Raw genomic sequence first — 19,991 nt, forward strand, 5'->3', positions numbered from 1 at the left:
TGTGGGTTTCTCTGTTATCTATATAATTCTATCAGATTTTGCTTTATCAGTTTCAAAGACTTATTATTAGGTTTGTGAACATTTAGTATTGTTATGTTCTCTTGAATCCAACACTTTGTTATTATGAAGTGATCCAGTTTTATCCCTGCTAATATTCCATGTTCAGAAGTCTTCTTTTTGTGATAATATAACTTTCCTTTTATTAGTATTAGTATGGTATATCTGTTTCCTTCTTTTAGGCTTTTTGTGTCTGTATAGTTAATTTAGTTTTTTCAAAGCAGCATACAGTGGGGTCCTGCTTTTACTTTTTTATTTGACAATCTTTGCCTGTAACTGGGACCATTTAAACAATATCAGTTAATTATGATTATGATGATTCATATTGTTGGATTTAGATCTATCATCTTGTTGTTTGTCTTATATTTGAGACTTCTCTTGTATTCTTTTTGCCTTCCTTCGAACTGAATATTTTTTATAATTCCATTTTAACTCCTTAAACAAACATTAACTATGATTTTTCTTGTTTTACTTTAGTCATCACTTTGAAATTCTATTTACAGTGTACTTTCTAATGGTGCCATGCCTTTCATGGGGTATAAGAACCGCCAACTGCATATTTCTGTCTCTTCTCTTTCTGTTTTTTGTGTTTGTTGTCATACATAATAGTTCTAAATATACTATAAATTCCACAATAAATGCTTACCACCTTTATTTTACACTGTCTGTTATCCTTTAAAGAGATTTGAATACTGAGGGAAAAGCCTTTTATATTTCACACATAGTTACTATTTATGATGGTTTCCATTTTTTTTTGTGTGTAGATCTATCTATATTTCTATCTGGTATTATTTTCTTTCTGCCCAGATAATTTTTTTTCAGCATTATTTTGTTATACAGGTTGGGTGATGATGGAGTCTCTTAGCCTTTGCATAAATGAAAATATCTTTATTTTAACTTCATTTTCCAAAGACACTTTCACTTGCCTATAGCCTTATAGATTGACATATATATATATATACACACATATATATTTTACAGCACTTTAAAAATGTTCCAGTGAGTTTTGGTCTATACTGTTTCCAGGAACAGCACAAAAGTGAGGAGCACTGGAAGGACTTCACATCTACCCCAACAGTCTGCACAAACTTCCTCCAATCTCTGATATGGAAAGTTTACTTTTATTAGCTTGTGTAAGTATAGTTTCATAGCCCTGCTTCCCACATGCCCAAAAGGCATGTAAGATTGCTTTTCATCATCTTATCCTCACTATATAAGGAAATTATAGAACTTAGGAGCTACTGCCTTTGATAAACTTCTTGCAATCTAAATAACTATAAAATTCTAAATTACAAAATGGTGAATTGTTTACAGAATTGTTTCTGATTGTTTCCAGAACAGCAACGAGTGTATTTCTATTGGGAATTTCAGAAGTAGACATTCTACATAATCCCGACGTTAAGCCCTTTTTGGGATATAATTACCATTATCATGGTTATTCTTTGCTTACCTAACATTATTATAAACTGTCCATCAAGATGCACTATTGGGAAAGTGAGGGGGGAATTACAGTGTAAGTTTTCAAAAGATTACCTTGTTTTAAAGTTGAAGTTGTTCGCTGAAGTCTTGCTCTCTTTACTAACAAAGTAGTAAAAGAACATAGAGTGAATTTCAAACTAATCATAATAAATGCATTTGCCTGGGTCTTTTGAGAACAAAGTTTGAGTAATACTCTTAGATAAAAGGAACATCCTGGACCCTTCCTTCTTACCTGTTCAAGAAAATTCTCCAGGCATTTTGGCATTCATATTACAAGAGATAGATAATATTGTCCCAAATTTTATAGATGGAAAAACTGAGGCTTAGAGAGTATAACACATTGCTAGATATTATATAACTAGTAAGTAGTTATATAAGTATTAACTTATATAACTAAGTAAGTAGTTATATAAATATTAACTAGTAAGTATTATAAAATGCAAGATGAATCAAAGCCTAAATAACAGGAACTTTAAAGAATTATCTACCTATTCACCATTTTGTAATTTAGAATTTTATAGTTATTTAGATAGCAATATAATTTTAGTATCTACATATAGTACACAAATTGTATACACAAATTTTGTCACCATATTATGGGTTCTCTGGAGTAGTTTTGATGTAATTAAATTTTTACCTTAGGCATTATCACATTTAAAACTTGAGTACTATGGGACCACCTGTATGTTTCCACTCTATTAAAATGTTTCTCTGATTTTCAACAAATTGTTTCTAGTCACTTTGGGAAAGCATAGTATAAGGAACACTCTGTAGGGAAGAGTATTATAACAGTGTTTATAGGAGTTTACTTTTGGCTTTGAAGGAGTATAACTAATGTATCTGAAGAGTTTAAGTTCTTCTCCACAGTAAGGAAGATGACTTCTCAAAACACAAAGTTAAACTCAGAAGTTTATTGAAGACAGTAGCTCTCAAACTTTAGAGTACATAAGACCTATAAAGCTTGTTTTAAGTGTATTTTCTTGAATGGAAGTTCTTATTACAGTTATAGAAGCTACATCATATCAGACTATGCCTTTCCTGATAAAAATGATAAACCCTAGACACACATACACACAAACACATCTGGAGGCATCAGAAAGTGGTCAAAAGCAGGCAGAAACTGAAGGGAGTTCTAGTCTTTAATGGAACCATTCACTGGGTAAAAATTAAGTCTATGACTATTCCACTGAGGGCTCTCATACCACATAGCACAACAAAAAACAAGTAAAAAGTACAGTGTTTTTGACTTGGTATCAGAGAGCATGGAGTTAGGGGCAAAAAGAATATCTGAAAGATTTAGGTGGGAAAATCCCAGAAGAGAGGCATACTAACTCCCTAAAATGTATTCATCATAATGAACAGATCATAATGATTTGAAAAAAATTACTAGGCATTTAAAGACATATGAGATAACACCCAAAATCAAAAGAGAATGCTGTCAACAGAAACAGAGCTCTAGGTAACCACAGTTTGGAATTAGCAGAAAAGTATACTACAGAGGTGTAAATATTCAAAGGCAAATTAAAATATTTTAAGAATAACTGAACAATTGTGGGAACATTATCAGGGAAATGGAAGCTATTTTAAAAATTAAATGGAAAAATTCTAGAACTAAAGAGATGTACCACCTGAAATGAAAAAGAAATCATAAGATGGGCTAAAGATTAGAGACAGCAAAAGAAAAGGGGACTCGAGAAGAGATCACTAGAAATTATCCAATCAGATAAAGAAAATACACAATGGAATATTATTCGGCCATAAAGAAGAATGAAATTATGGCATTTACCAGTAAATGGATGGAACTGGAGACTATCATGCTAAGTGAAACAAGCCAATCCGGGGGGAAAAAAAAAAAGGCTGAATGTTCTCAGATATGTGAATGCTAACACAACATAAGGGTGGGGGAGAATAGAAGTTCATTGGATTAGACAAGGGGGAATGAAGAGAGTGAGGGAAGATAGGAATAGGAAAGATAGTAGAATAAATCAGACGTCACTTTCCTATGTTCATATATGAATACACGACTAGTGTAATGCCATATTATGTACAGTCACAAGAATGGGAAGTTATACTCCATGTATGTATAATATGTCCAAATACGTTTTACTGTCATGTATAAATAAAGAACAAATAAAAATAAAAATTATCCAATCCAAGCAGAGTGAAAAAAAAAAAACCAACCTCAGTGACAGGTAGAATAATTACCAAATGAACAAAAATATAAAGCAAAAATTAATTTTTATGCTTTATTAGATTGGACAGGTAGAGGTGAATTTTCCATTTACAAGTTATTTTACCCAGGAAAAATATTGTTGGCATGACCATCATATTTTTGGCCCATGAATAAAAATGCTTCATACCATTAGTTGGTCATAGCATGCAAGAGGTCCAGCCACTATACCAATGGTGTGGCAAACACTTCATCAGCATGATCAGGGCATTCACTTATTGGCTGTCCTGATTAAGCTTTCAGAACAAAACTTAACATCCTTCTAGACAATATATTTCAACAGAAGTTCTTCTACCTACTTATTAGCTAACCAAATGTTTAGTGCTTGGTTTGACTTTTCCTTCAACCAAAAGTTCATCAAAACCTCTGTTAAATAAGTTGTAAGTTCCTTTTTTTCCCTCGGAGGGATTGGGGAGAGTGTTATTGAAGGAAGTCATATCACCTTGCTCTCAACTTCCTTTAGCCAAATCTCCTATTTTTGGAAATTGTAACATGCTCTTTTCACCAGTTTGTCTAGATCTACTCTGACTTGAAAGTTCAACTGAGGATTTCTTTTTTCAGTAAAATGGATACAGCCACGAGTAATTTTACAAGATCTCTCTGTATTCTGGCTAGTTGATATTCCAACAGGACTTTGATAAGAAAAAAGAAATTGATTCCATACATTATCATATCTGACAGGCTAGCTACTATGGTATTTGATTCTGAGGTATGAAGAAACCATTTGGTTTCTGCTGAAGGGTCTGCAATGTTTGGCCATAGAACTCCTTAGAAGATCTATGAGAAGACTCATTGATCTGATGTCTTTTCAGGCAACACTTTTCATTCTGTGAAGCTGGAGATTGTCCAACAGGAGTTAAACTAGGCATTAGGCTGGGTTCTGTACCTTACTAACTGGATGCATGCAGGCAGCAGGAACCATCCTATTCCGAGCCACCCTATTGCCGGACAGCAGGGGTCCATATACAACTGAATACACAGCTTAAAATAGCCATCATCATCTCAATGGCTCGCTAGTCACCTCTCAACCACTCCCTTCTGGCAGAATGCCATGCGTGATCCCACTGGGCTGTGGCCCTCAACAATACATTTTATAGTTGTCCTTCCCTTGTCATCACCAATGGGCTTGTATGCCAGGGTTAAATAAAGCCCCCACCCCAGAAGCAGAGTAGACTGTACTGGATTGTACACCAGTCATCATCATCACATGTGTTTGTGAGAAAGCAGCCTACAGTTGGACTCTGGAAAACCAGCAATGCTGAGTTGACAGTTCTAATTAGTTATGCATGATAGTAGAATGTATTTATGCACTTTGATGTATCATATATAAATGGGGTATGATTTCTCATTTTTCTGATTGTGCATGTTGTAGAATCAATGGGTCATGCAGTCATATATGTACACAAGGTAATAATGTCTGTTTCATTTTATTATCCTTCCTATCCCCAGACCCTCTTATCCCCTTCATTCCCGTCTACCTAATCTAAAGTAACTCTATTCTTCCTTAGTGCCCCCACATTGTGAATTAGCATTCACATATTAGAGAAAACATTCAGCCTTTGTTTTTTGGGGATTGACTTATTTCACTTAGCAGATTTATCCATTTACCAGCATATGCCATAATTTCACTCTTCTTTAAAGCTGAGTAATATTCCATTGAATGTATATATCGAATTTTTTTTATCCATTGATCTATTGAAGGGCACCTAGGTTGGTTCCATAGTTTAGGTATTGTGAATTGAGCTGCTACAAACATTGACATGGCCCTCATTGTAGTATTCTGATTTTAAGTCCTTTGGGTATAAACCAAGGACTGAGAGAGCAGGGTCAAATGGTGGTTCTATTCCAAGTTTTCTGAGGAATCTCCACACCACTTTCCATAATGGTTGCACCAATTTGCAGTCCCACCAGCAATGTATGAGTGTACATTTTTTCCCCACATCCTTGCCAACATTTATTGTTGCCATTCTGACTGGGGTGAGATAAAATCTTAGAGTAGTTTAAATTTGCATTTCTCTAATTGCTAGACATGATGAACATTTTTTTCATATATTTGTTGTTTGATTATATATATCCTCTTCTGATAAGTGTCTGTTCAGGTCCTTGCCCCATTTATTGATTGGGCTATTTGTTTTTTTGGTGCTTAGCTTTTTGAGTTCTTTATATATCCTGGGGAATAATGCTGTATTTGAGGTGCATGTGGTAAAGATTTTCTCCTAATTTGTAGGCTTTCTTTTCACATTATTGATTGTTTCTTTTGCTGAGAAGCTTTTTAGTTTAAACCCATCCCATTTATTGATTCTTCATTTTACTTCTTGCACTCTAGGGAACTCATTAAGGAAGTCAGATGGTAGGCTGACATGGTAAAGATTTGGGCCTACTTTTTCTTCTCTTAGGTCTCTGTTCTAGTGCCTAAGTCTTTGATCCACTTTGAGTTTTGTGTAGGGTGAGAGCTAGAGGTTTATTGAGTTGAGTTTCATGGAGGGTGAGAGATGGAGATTTAATTTCATTTTGTTACCTGTAGCTTTCCATTTTCCCAGCACCATTTGTTGAAGAGGCTATCTTTTCTCCAGTGAATGTTTTTGGTGCCTTTGTCTAGTATGAGATAACTGTATTTATATGGTTTTATCTCTGTGTCTTCTATTCTGTACCATTGGTCTATGTGTCTATTTTGGTGCCAATACCACGCCCTTTTGTTTGTGTGTTTTTTGCTATATCTCTGTAGTATAGTTTGAGGTCTGGTATAGTGATACCTCCTGCTTCACTTTTCTTGCCAAATATTGCTTTGGATATTCTGGGTCTCTTATTTTTCCAAATGAATTTTATGATTGCTTTTTCTATTTCTATGAGTAATGTCATTGGGATTTTAATAGGAATTGCATTAAATATGTATAACACTTTTGATAGTATGGCCATTTTGACAATATTAATTCTGCTTTTCCAGGAGCATGGGAGGGCTCTCCATTTTCTAAGGTATTCTTCAGTTTCTTCAGTGTGCTGTAGTTTTCAGTGCAGAGCTCTTTCACCTCTATTGTTTGATTGATTCCTAAATATATTTTTTTGAGGCTTCTGTGAATGGGATAGTTTTCTTAATTTCTCTTTCAGTGTATTCATCACTGATGTATGGGAACACATTTGATTTATGGGTGTTGCTTTTATATCCCGCTACTTTGCTAAATTCATTTATTAGTTCTAGAAGTTTTCTGGTGGAATTTTTGGATCTTCTAAATATAGAATCATGTCATTGGCAAATAGTGATAGTTTGAGTTCTTCTTTTCCTATTTGTATCCCTTTAGTTTTATTCTTCTAATTGCTCTGGTTAGAGTTTCAAGGATGATGTTGAATAAAAGTGGTAAAAGAAGGCATCCTTGTCTTGTTCCAGTTTTTAGAGGGAATGATTTCAATTTTTCTCCGTTTAGAATTATGCTGGTCTTGGATTTAGCATATATAGCCTTTACAATGTTGAGGTATGTTCCTACTATCCCTAGTCTTTTTTTTTTTTTTTTTTTTTTTAGTGTTTTGAACATGAAGGATGCTGTATTTTGTCAAATGCTTCTTCTGCATCTATTGAGAAGATCAAATGATTTTTGTTTTTAAGATTTTTGATATGATGAATTACATTTATTAATTTTCATATGTTGAACCAACACTGCATCTCTGGGATGAACCCCACTTGATCATGGTGTATTATCTTTTTAATATGTTTTTGTATGTGATTTTCCAGAATTTTTTTTGAGAATTTTTGCATGTACGTTCATCAGGGGTATTGGTTTGAAATTTACTTTCCTTGATGTGTCTTTGTCTGATTTTTGTATCAGAGTAATATTAGCCTCATGGAATGAGTTTGGAGGGGTTTCCTTCTTTTCTCTCATGGAATATTTGAGGAGTATTGGTGTTAATTCTTCTTTGAAGGTCTTGTAGAACTTGGCTGAAATCCGTCTGGTCCTGGGCTTTTCTTCAGCCCAGGCTTACTAAATACTTTCCTCTTTGAACTGCCTTCACGGTGTCCCAGAGATTTTGATATATTGTATTGGTGTTCATTTACCTCTAGGTATCTTTTTTTATTTCATCCTTGATTTCTTCTGCTATCCATTCATCATTCAATAGTATATTATTTAGTCTCAATGTGTTAGAGTAGCTTCTATTTTGTATTTTTATCATTGATTTTATCATTGATTCCTAATTTCAATCCATTATGATCTGATAGAATGCAGGGTATTATCTCCATTTTTTTGTATTTACTAAGAGTTGCTTGGTGCCATAAGATATGGTCTATTTTATAATGATCCAACTTAAAGGACTTTTTAAACAATTTTTGTTGTTCAAGTATGCTGGCGATGAAGACTATCAATTTTTATTAGTATGGAAATGTTTTAGTTTCTTCCCGTTTAAAAAAAATATATATTTTCATTGGAGATGGAATTCTAGGTTGAAACATTCTTTTCTTTTGGAACTTTAAATATGTTATTCCATTGCTTCTTTTTAATAACTCCCATATCATTCCTATCTCTTAAACTGTTTCTAATATTTTTTCTTTGTTACTGCTTTTACCATGTTTACCATGTACCTTGGTGTTATTTTCTTTATGATTATCATGCTTGAAGTCTGTTGAATTTATTGGATACGTGGGCTTATAGCTTTCATAAAAGAAAGTTCTGGGCCATTGTTTATTCAAATAATTTTTTCTGTCCCCTTTTGGGGGGCTCTAATTATAAACTAAACTGCTTTAAACACCTCTATATATCATTTAGTATTTGTACAGTTTTCTTCTCTGTGCTCTAGTTTGAATATGTTCTAATGTCATGTATTTAATGATATTTTCTCCTATACTCTCTAGTCTTTTGTAAAGCTCATCCATGAATTTATAATTTCAGGTATTGTATTTTTGTGTCTAGAAGTTCCATTTGTTGGTGGTTTTCATATCCTCTATTTCTCTAATTATTATATTTATGTTTTCCTTTAAGTCCTTGAAGATATTTAAAATCTACTAATCCCACCGCCTCCATCAGTTCTGGATTTCTTTCTCTTGTCTTATTTTCTTCTGTTTCAGGATTATGTTTTCCTGCTCCTCTACATGACTATTCATTTGTGTGTGAGTGTGCATGCTGAAGCCAGGGCCTTATGCACGCTATGCATACACTCTACTACTGAACTAAATCCCTAGCCGCCTAGTCGTTTTTAAATTAGGTTACAATGTTGAGTGTCTACATTTTATTACTTTCTGCAGTGAGTGTCGATTTTATTTTGTCAGACAAGTTTTTTTGCTGATAAGTTTGATGATTTCAAGAGCTTACATTTAAGCTCTCAGAACAAAGCTATAGTAGCCTTTGTGATTAACTTAGTTCTACTACTTAGATATAACATTTTGGGGATCCCTACTGAATATAAACAGGACTCTTTACTTCATCTTATTAGAACCCAAACACTCCCCAGTCCAGTTCAGAGTAAGCTCTCAATTTATACCTAGGTTTGTTGCCTGGCCTTCTGGAATCTCCTCCTAATTATGTGAAGCTTATATTCAGTCAGAGACTCAGGAGGACATTATGCATATTTCTGGAGCTCTTTTTTGGCATAACTCCCTCCTTCATGGCATAGCACTCTCACACATTCAAGCCATCTCATTCTCCTTTGATGTCTGTTTTCTTATCTTGGCAAGACTTTCACAGGCTGCCTGGGATATCTTCCCTATGTCACTGTCCAAGTTGTCCTGGTAGGCAGAAAGCTTGGGTGGGTCATAGAGCTCTTGTTATTGTTTTGCTTTGTTATGCTCGAATTCGGGACCCCCAAAGACCACCAGAGACCCAAGATCGATGCAAGCAGCAAAGAGGTGTTTATTGCGAGCTAGCTCTGTCCTCCGCACACACACACAGCAACTGGTGACACTGAGAGGCCCCGAGCCCAGGGTTTGCAGCAGTTTTATACATTTTTTTGGAGAGGGCAGGGACTTCACATACATCATAGCCTCTTTTAGCAAATCATCACACACCACGGAAAAATCAAATAACAACTCTAAAACATGATTAGCACATTCACTGGCGGGAACAAGTTGGGTAGGGGTGATTGGTCAGTACAAAGGGGTATTCGTTTGAACTGATTGGTTTGAGCCAAGAGGGGTGTACGTGTTTCCCAACTTGTTATTAACCACCATAAACCACTGGGAGGGTCATCTGGCATCCCAGGTATTTCCCTGTCTCATGCTGATTGGTGGCTGCTAGGGGGCTGCTATGGATCCCCACCTAGCCTGACTGAGTCAGGGACACCTGGCGCAGCAGATCTCTCCTGTTATTTGTAGATGTTTAGGAGTGCTCTGTGGGTTTTTCCAAGGACTAAGGTCATGTCCCTTCCTTGGACAGGCTTTGCTCTGAGGTAGAGGCTGGTTTTTCAGCTTTTTTCAGGGAATCATAGTTCTGAACTATTTGTGATCCAATGACTAAAATGTTGTTTTGTCTAGTTTTCTACTTGCATACAGTAGAAGGGGATGTTTGACACTACTTGGTCATGGCTGAAAATGGTACCCTTAGGCATGGAGTGAAATACACATCTGGGCTAGGAGTTGGAGAAGCCAAAGGAGGATCCTGGGGAAGATGGAGCTGCTGCAAACAAACCTACAGGTGAGCCAGAAGGTCACTGGCAATGTATGTACACCCTCTTAAATAATGTCTTCTGCTTCATGTTTGCCTTTCAATCTGATACAAGTACGTCTCTTGTCACCCACTCTAACTGGAAACATAAGGGAAGAGAATTCTGGGAATTGAGTTCAGCCTAGCCAGTTGACATAGTACAAAGTCACCACAGAAACACTTGTTTCCATGGAACTTGCTTGGGTTCCATTTTGCCACTGCAATTATTAAAAAGAGTGGCCATGAGAAACCTCTGAGAATAGAGCAGCTAGTCAAGTGGCAGGGCCCTGAGACCCATGAAGCTGGCAGCAGCATAAAAGAGATTCGCAAAATACTTGTATTCAACATGAATGACTAGCTAAATAGAAACAGAGTATTCGTTTTCTGGTGCAGAAATTTAGTTTCCAACATAGCAGCTTCATTATTCGCAGTGGAGAGAGGGATCGATAGAGATGGAATTCCTCTGCTTGGATTTTTCATGTTTCTATACCCCTCTACATGCCTTAGGACTCTAGCTTACTGAAGTTTATATGAACTAGACTTCTGACTGAAAGGAAAGTATAACAGCACTGTGAGGGATAATGAGGGGACAAAGTAGAATATAGCTACCTTGTTTATGGGGGAAAACAGGCCAGCTCTTTCAAGAATAATACATAGAAAGAAAGGGAACTAACATGGGGAGAATGAAAAAATATTATAAAACTGCAAAATGGAGGAGATAGCTTCAGGATGGGCAAGAATAAGTTTTTGAAAAAGATTTTCTGAAAGAATAGGATATCTGTTTAATGTTATAAAAAAACTTCCAACTTATTTTCTGAAATAAGACATTAAAGATGAGATAAAACAGCAGACTGAGCTAAAAAGAGATTATTTTGAGGCAGGCAGAAATATAAAAGAAGTGGGATGTCATAAGGAAAGAAAACAATTAATGAAATAGCATCTATTAAATTTGTATTAAAAGAAGCACAATTTAGACTTTTTTTAAAGTTACATGAATTTAAAAAAAATTTTTTTAGTTGTTGATAGACCCTTTTTTAAAAAAGAAATTATTTATATGTGGAGCTGAGAATTGAACCCAGTGCCTCACACATGCCAGACAAGTGTGCTACCACTGAGCCCCAGCCCCATAATTTAGACTTTTAAAAATAATTTTAATATTTCATATTGTGAGATGTTTAAAAGACAAAAGTAGAGAGATTAACTAGTCATGTGATGCACATTTATAATCTCAGCTACTTGAGAGGATAAGACAGAAGGATCAAAAGTTCAAGGCCAGCCTAGGCAACTTAGTGAGACCCTGTCTCAAAATAAAAAACAAAAAGGACCAGGGATGTAGCTTGGTTGTAGAGCAGCCTCAGGTTTAATACCCAGTTCCAGAAAAACAAAGTAAAGAGGTTAATATAATAATTGCCACTTGCTCACTGTCCAATTTATATAATTACAAATATTTTGTGAATAATTTTTAAAAAATCTATCTTTCTTAGCTCTTTTTGATTAGAATATTTTAAAGCAAATCCCAAACATAATTTTACCTGAAAATACCTCAGTATCCCCGGCACATACATAAAGCCTTTTTTTTTCTCCTCTTCATTTAAAAAAAAATGTAACCATGATTCCATTACACATTTAGCAAGATTAATAATACTTCTTTAGTATCATCTAATACCCAGACTGTGTTCAAATTTCCTCAGTTGTCTCAACAATTGTTTTAGAAAGTTGGCTTGTCTAATCAGAATCCAAACCAGCTCCACACATTGTGTTCAAATGATATGTCTATAAAGAGTTTCAACTTGATACCCAAGGACACCAAATTAATAATATGGAGAAAATACTTGAAATATCTACTGAAGTTATGAAGGAAAAGGATGTAGACATGAAAACAAGGAGCCAGAAGCTAGTGGTAGTGGGAAATAGAGCACTGAGGTTCTACATATGGATGGTTGAATCTTACAATCAAGAGCAGTGGAGACAGAAGAAATAATCAAATATATAATAATAAAACAACTTTAATACAATAAATAAAGAATTGTGTATACAGAAGTAAAGGGATAACTAAAAATTAATGAAAATATACCAACACTTGGACCAGGGATTCTCCCCCCCCCCCACCCTTTTTATTCTTAACTATACATGACAGTAGAATGTATTTTGGTAGAATATACATACATAAAGTATAACTTATTCTATTAGGTTACCACTCTTGCAGTCATACATGATGTGGAGTTATCCTGGTCATGTACACAAATACAAGGCTAGGAAAGTTATGACTAAGTAATGTCTTTCCTATTCCCCTCGCCCCTCACTTCTCTTCATGTCCCTTTGCCTAGTCCATTTTATTTCTGTTATTCCCTTCCCCAACCTCCCTTGTTTGGGGTTAGCATCCACAAGTCAAAGAGGACATTTGGCCTTTGATTTGGGGGGGATTGGCTTATTTTGCTTAGCATGATATTTTCCCATTCCAGCCATTTACTGGCATATGCCATAATTTCATTCTTCTTTATGACGGAGTAATATCCATTGTGTATATATACTACATTTTCTTTATTCCTCTGTTGAAGGACACCTAGGTTGTTTCCATAGCTTGGCTATTGTGAGTTGAGCTACATTTTCCATGGATGTGGCTGTGTCACTGTAGTATTCTGTTTTTAATGAACCAGGTATTCTTAACTTGAGGCTTTCTGTAGATGCATTTCAGGGTACTAATGAAAATTTAGAGAGAGAGAAAAAAAAAAAAACTCAGATGTGTGGCCATATTGAACCTATCACTCCCTGACATTCAATTTCTTAATTGAGATGTATGAAAATTAGAGGGTCTTAATATTTTTGTTGGTCTTATATCCTTGTAAGGATTTAATTAAAGTTATTGATCTCCCCAGGAAAATGCACAAAATGCACAGATATTTACTATTTATCAAATATCACCATAGTATCCCACTTCCATGTACTGATTTCTCTTTCAATTAGATAATAAAGACAATTACAAGCATTTTGCAACAGCTAGAGAAATTGTGTAATGAAATGTCCAAAGCATAGTAGATTAAAACAGCAATTAGGAGGACTGGGTTGTGGCTCCGGGTAGAACAGTTGCCTAGCATGTGTGAGGCCCTGGGTTCAATCCTTAGCACTGCATATAAATAAATGAATAAATAAATAAAATAAAGGCTCATTGACATCTAAAAAACTATATTTAGTAGAGGATAGGAAAGGTAGCAGAACACGACAGTCACTAGTATGGCAATATGTAAATCAATGGATGTGTAATTGATGTGATTCTGCAATCTGTATATGGGCTAAAAATGGGAGTTCATAACCCACTTGAAGCAAAGTGTGAAAGATGATATATCAAGAACTATGTAATGTTTTGAACAACCAACAATAAAAAAAAACTATATTTAAAAAACAGCAATTAGTTGTTTCTCATGATTTTGTGAGTTGGCTGGTAGGTATAGGGATAATGTAGTGATTAATATGAAAATTAGCAAAGCTTAAAACTTGTTTCCATTGATGTAAAGAGTTTGTCAACTCACTACATTTTTCTTAAAGAAACATGGTAATAGAGACACAAAAAGTTTAATCAGCTTAATGATTTTGAAATAAACAATGAACTCAATCATCTTCCTAATTTAACAGAATCTTATTAAGGTAATTCTGGACAGTTTTAGTCCATTTTAAACACAATGCTATATTTTTTGTTTTGAGAAATTTTATATCACATTGCCATATAGCTCAATGAGAACATTTTTGGTTTTTTTTTGGGGGGTGGATGGTACCGGAGATTGAACTCAAGGACACTGGACCACTGAGCCACATCCTCAGCTCTATTTTGTATTTATTTAGAGACAAAGTCTCACTGAGTTGCTTAGTGCCTCATGTCTGTTGAGTCTGGCTTTGAACTTGCAATCCTCCAGCCTCAGCAGCCTGAGCCACTGGGATTACAGGCCTTTGCCACCGCACCCAGCTGAGAACATTCCTTCTTTATCCTGAAATACAGACCATGGATTGCTATGCTTAACTGAGGAAGCATCAAGACCAGCAAATATTATACCAAATCAAAAACAAATTATATCAGTCAGAATAGGTCATACACTAATCATAAACAATCCCCAAATTTCAGTAGCTTGAGACAATATGTCAACAGGTTATTTAATTATAATTCCTCAGTTTTTACTTATGTATAAAGTGGAAATAATAATACCTTTGTGTGAAACTGTTATGAGGATATAATAAAAAATATGTGTAAAACTTCTTATTCTCAGTTACTTCCAGCACTATAGTGGAAATTCAATAAATTTTTTTTTTTTTTTTTGCTTTTCTTTTCCCAGTTGAACAACCCAAAGCTGCAGTAACTGGGGATCACTATCTCCAAGAACATAAGAGATCCTTAAAAGGAAAGAGTCACCTCTGAAATGACTTCCAGTTCAATACTCCAGGCACTGTAAACCTTCTGAAATGGTTATTTTTCAGGGTAATCAGTTTAGGAATCATGACTCACCAAAACTACCTCAACCTATTTTTCTGATGCCTGAAATATCTTTTAACAAGAGACATTTCTGTTTTACCGGACTATGGCATTTTATGAATAGCAGTAGTGAAGACAGAAGATATGGAGTCAGAAATACTCCATATTGAAACAGTGCCATACTAACTTAACGACCATAGGCAATTCACTTAATCTTTTTACAGATGGTGAAGCACAGTCTTTGTGGTGCACAGTTTTGTTCTCACAAAGCATAACTGTGTAACCACCACTGGAATCAAGACAGTACAGGTTTATTATCCCCCAATTCCCTCATGCTTAGTTAACCCTTCTTTTCCCTGCTTTCTAGCAACTACAGATCTATTTTCTGTCACTATTGTTTGGCCTTTCCCAGAATGTCATATAAACAAAAATCATATAATGTATTCATCAGATTTTCATAGCTGTGGCCCAAATACCTGACAAGAACAATTTAGGATAACTTAGAAAAGGAAAAGTCTGAGCTCATGGTGTCAGAAGTTTCATTCTAAGACTGTCTGGTTCCAACACTGTAGATCTAAGGTGAGGAGGGACATCATAGTGTAAAGGCATAGCAGAGAGAAGCTGCTCTGCTCATGGCAAAGTGGAAGTAGAGAGGAAAGGAGGAGCCAGTGGAGAAGACATAATTTCCAAGAGTCGGATGCTCCATTGACCTAACTTCCTTCAGTCATGGTCCACCTGCCTACAGTTATCACTCAGTTCATTCAGTCTAGAATGGACTGATTAGCTTTCATCTCATGACCTAATCATTTCATCTCTGAATATTTTTGCATTAACAAGGAGCTTTGGGGGGACACCTCATATCCATATAGTGTATAGCCTTTTGATTGTGCCTATTAACAGAATGTATTTGAGATTTATCAGTGTTGTTATGTTTATTCACAGTTCATTCCTTTTATTTCTGATGACTGTTCTACTTTATGGAGATACCATAGTACATTCTCTAGCTGAAGAACAATTTGTATTGTTTCAAGAAGTATTTGTGAGTGTGTGTGCTTAGGAATAAAGCTACTAGAAACACACACATGCATTTGTGTGTGTGTGTGTGAAAACATTGTATTCATGTCTCTGAGGTAAATCTCTAGGCATATCTGATTTCTGTCCCCTATTTTTCCACTCACAATCATATACTTAGGTACCTTTTGACCTCATTGGGGGGGGAAATCTAATGTTCAGAACTACCAATAACAGGAAGAAGAGAAAAAACGATTTTTTTTGGAGAATGAAATCATAGATAGTAAATTCTTAAGCACGTTCTCCACATATGCCGCGTGCTAGTTGGGTATCTTTTGGAATCATTGTTACACGTTTGGCATGGGTAGCACAAAGGTTGGTGTCTTCAAAAAAGCCAACAAGATAGGCCTTGCTTGCCTCCTGCAAAGCACCAATAGTTGCGCTCTGGAAGCGCAGATCTGTTTTGAAATCTTGGGCAATTTCTCGCACCAGACGCTGAAAGGGGAGTTTGCCAACCAGCAGTTCGCTGGACTTCTGTCTGATAGAGTGTAATTTCATGGAGTGCCACAGCACCGGGCCTGGAACGATGCGGTTTCTTCACCCTTCCAGTAGAGGGTGCCTGCTTGCAAGTCGGCTTTTGTGGCCAGCTGTTACCTGGGTGCTTTACCACCAGTGGATCTGGGGGGCAGTCTGCTTTGTATGAGCCACAACAGAAAGACCTTCTTACTTGCCCGCCATCGGCTGGAGCTCCGTGAGCTAGAGGCGGCGCTGGTGTTAGAGAGTGACAACTGCGTGGTGGCGACTGCGAACACAATTCCGTTTGCTTATTTTCTAAATACAAATACAGAATGGACTGAAACCCCCATAATTTGCCGCAGTCTGGCTGGGCACAAATCACCGAGCCACCGCAAAGCACTTGTATGTTCAAACAGGAAACTTTATTGCCTGAACTCCAACAGCACTCCACGCACACTTCCCAGGAACTCTCTCAAAGGCCACCCACGTGGCCCCTCTCCCACACACCACACCAACCGGAACTCCCTCCACCGGAACTTCACCAACCAACACAACTCCCCAGGAAATCCCTGCAAGAACTCCAAAGTAGCGGGCGCCCCAGGAGGACAGTAGGAGTCTATATACAATTGAATCAATCCAGCATCATCTTAATGGCTCGCCTCTCAACCATTACTTCTGGCAAAATGCCAGGGGCCATTCCGACTTGGCTCTCAACAATAATTCATATTTTGGGGAATCATGGGAGCCTGCCTACCCTGTATTCAGCAGACCACAAAGTTTGGTTCAGGTTCAAAGATGAGCAAGAACTTAGACTTTGTTCAATGTTGGTTATTTTTATTCACTCCTAAAGCAGCCAACAAAAAGGGAAAAGTTTAGACATCTAAGGAAGATATAGGTAGGGAAGTGTGGCTTCCCATTGCATCTCTCACATCCCGAGGAGGAATGCTAGATGTCTAGTTCCTCTTGTTAGCCTTCCCAGAGAGAAGTGCTTCACCTGCCTGGAAAAGAGAAGACCTTTATACCCCCAGTCAAACCAGCACACACTGTGCTCCTCCACATTTAGCAATGATTCTGCACATCATTCATGTGTAATAGTTCTGGACCTTGAAGTTCTTTCAGTGACCACGCTGGGGAAAATCCCTTATCAACTCCCACTGTCCAGCAAGTCTGTTGGGGAAGTCCAGCCCTAGCTATCCCATTCCCTTGTCCCACCTGGTCAGTTGTCCCAACAAACTGTGAGCATTTAAAGTGATCCCAAATCAGAAATTCTTTTATGGATCTTCTAGATATACTCTTAACTATTTAATATATATGAGAATACTTTTAACCAAAAAATATTTAGTAGCCTGAAATACCCTTGTTGTCATACATAGTTATTTTGATTTTTCCTAGTTCAGGCACTAATTTGAATAAGTCTCTTCTTTGTTGTTCAGTTACTTCTGAAGGACTGAAATTAATTGTACTAGTTTTTAATAAATATTATGTCTAATTCTTAAGGAAAATTAAATAATTTGGAAAGTATACCGAAGCCAATCTATGAACATGAGTTATTTTAAACTTAAAGTTTTGAGTTTCCTGTACATGGGGGTTTACTGCAGTTATTTCCTGCAAAATCCAGTTCTGTGGCAGATTCTAATGGCCTCATCACATTCGAGATTCAGTAGAGTTAAGTGTTACTAGGTTTTCTTTTGCTAGTCGGAATGAATGGCAATCTTTTTTTCAAATCATATCCTTAAGTTCAAAAGCTCATTTCATTCACTGATCTTTTTAAATTTTTTTGTAACAGTATTTAAATTTAACAAATTGCTGCATGTGATTTATTTTCAATTTAATTACAGAGCCAAAATGCTACATATAATGATGGATGTAAGTACCAGTCAATTCTTCACCCTGATGGCTTGAGAAAGGCTGTAAAGTGTACCATAGTCTTTCTAAATAATCTCCTATGAGCCGTCTTTCCCTGCCATTGAATCAGTGCTGACAAATAAAGTATCAGAATAGTAACTAATAAGAGGTCATGCTTTTGTGCCAAGCCCACCCCTTGCTTCTCTTTCATATTGATGCTAATGTGATGCCATTTAACACAGTTCAAGAAAATTCATAAAATCAGTCTCTGCTTAGGAAGAACCTTTGATCAAAGATGGATAAATCACAGTGCCCCAGGAATTGGTTTAAAATAAGTAGCAGTGTAATATATTTCTTTTTGTTATGAGTTAAAGCTCTAAAATGTATTTTTATATTCTAGGGGGGAAAAACTCAGTTCTCTGAAACAAAATGACAAGTAAAAAAGAAAACAAAACAAAAACCCTGCCCCACCCATTGAAAACATCAATCTTAATTCTATATTATGCAACTAGTGGGTTCCAAAATAAAGTTTCAGTTCATACCTATTTTCTGAGAGTTAGTCCACACAAGTGAAGTTCTTCCTTGAGTTAGAAGTCTTATATCTTTAAAAAATTTTTAAATTGATTTTTATCATTGCATAATAATTATCATAATAGTAGGATTAGTTGTTACATATGCCTACATGCACACAACATAATTTCATTAATTTTATTACTGAGTACCTCTCCTTTCTCTCTCCTCTTCCCTTCTCGTACTTTTCTTCCTTTATTCTACTGGTCTCCCTTCTATTTTATTAGATCCCATGCCTTTTTCCCTTTTTTTGCTCTCTAGCTTCCACATTAGAGGCCTTATGTATTCTTAATATTATATATTTGTATACACATATAATCATGCAATATTACATAATGTTAAATAAATATATACCTTACTACAGTACATATGCAGGGGTCATTTTTACTAGCTGTGAGGTCTTGGGCAGGTTAATTAGCTATTCTGAGTCTCAGTTTCTTCATCTATAATTTACTTACTTGTTTATTTATTTGTTTACACTACTGGGGATGGAATCCAGTGACTTGTCTATGCTAGGCAATTGCTCTACACTGAGCTACATCCTTAGCCCTTTAAAAAAACTATTTTGACACAGGGTCTCACTAAGTTGCTGAGGACAGTTTCCAACTTGTGATCCTCTACATCAGCCTCCAAGTAGCTGGGATTACAGGCATGCACCAGCATACCTGCTCTTTATCTGTAATTCTGAGATAACAGTCTTGGGATTGTTGTGTGGGTTAACCAGATATGTGTAATAGCACTCAGTGGAGTGCCTGGTGTATAGTAATGACCAATAGTGGCAGTTGATACTGTTAATTTATATTGAAGTTTCCTTTCCTGCTTTTTTATCCCACTTTAGTCCCTGCAGCCAGACAAATATTATATATTTATGGATTGCTTATGTATCAAAAGTTTTGGTGTTGGCAGTACCTTGTTTCTGTGGCTGTGAACCCTGGGGAATTCTGGCTTTGCTGACCCTAGCAGCCCTGTTTGGGTCAGCTCCTTTCTCTGTCCCTGTGATATGATTAAACATATCTCCCAAAGTTCACTTGCAATGGTGTTGAGAGGTGGGACCTTTAGGAGATGACTAGGTCAAGAGGGCCCTCACCTCATAAATGGATTAGTGCCATTATCACCGTGGTCAGTAGGTTATCACTGGCTAGTGAGTCCCTGAGAAAAGGACGATTCTGTCCACTTCCCTTCTCTCTCACTCTCAAATGTGCTC

At 36.3% G+C, this 19,991-nt stretch overlaps 1 long non-coding RNA gene across 1 annotated transcript in view; it reads left to right on the plus strand.

Annotated features, from left to right (window-relative positions):
• The window catches only part of LOC124104454 (uncharacterized), a 29,766-nt gene extending 10,676 nt beyond the window's left edge, over positions 1–19,090 (plus strand). The window contains exons 2-3 of the long non-coding RNA XR_006855435.2: positions 10,218–10,377; positions 14,709–19,090. This is a non-coding gene — a long non-coding RNA (uncharacterized LOC124104454). The remainder of the gene's footprint in view (positions 1–10,217; positions 10,378–14,708) is intronic.
• Positions 19,091–19,991: the final 901 nt, after the last annotated feature.

The sequence above is a fragment of the Marmota monax genome, unplaced genomic scaffold, assembly GCF_021218885.2.
Source record: "Marmota monax isolate L192 unplaced genomic scaffold, Marmota_monax_Labrador192_F-V1.1 WCK01_AAM20220418_F8-fsc00001, whole genome shotgun sequence".
Taxonomy (NCBI): Eukaryota; Metazoa; Chordata; class Mammalia; order Rodentia; family Sciuridae; genus Marmota; species Marmota monax.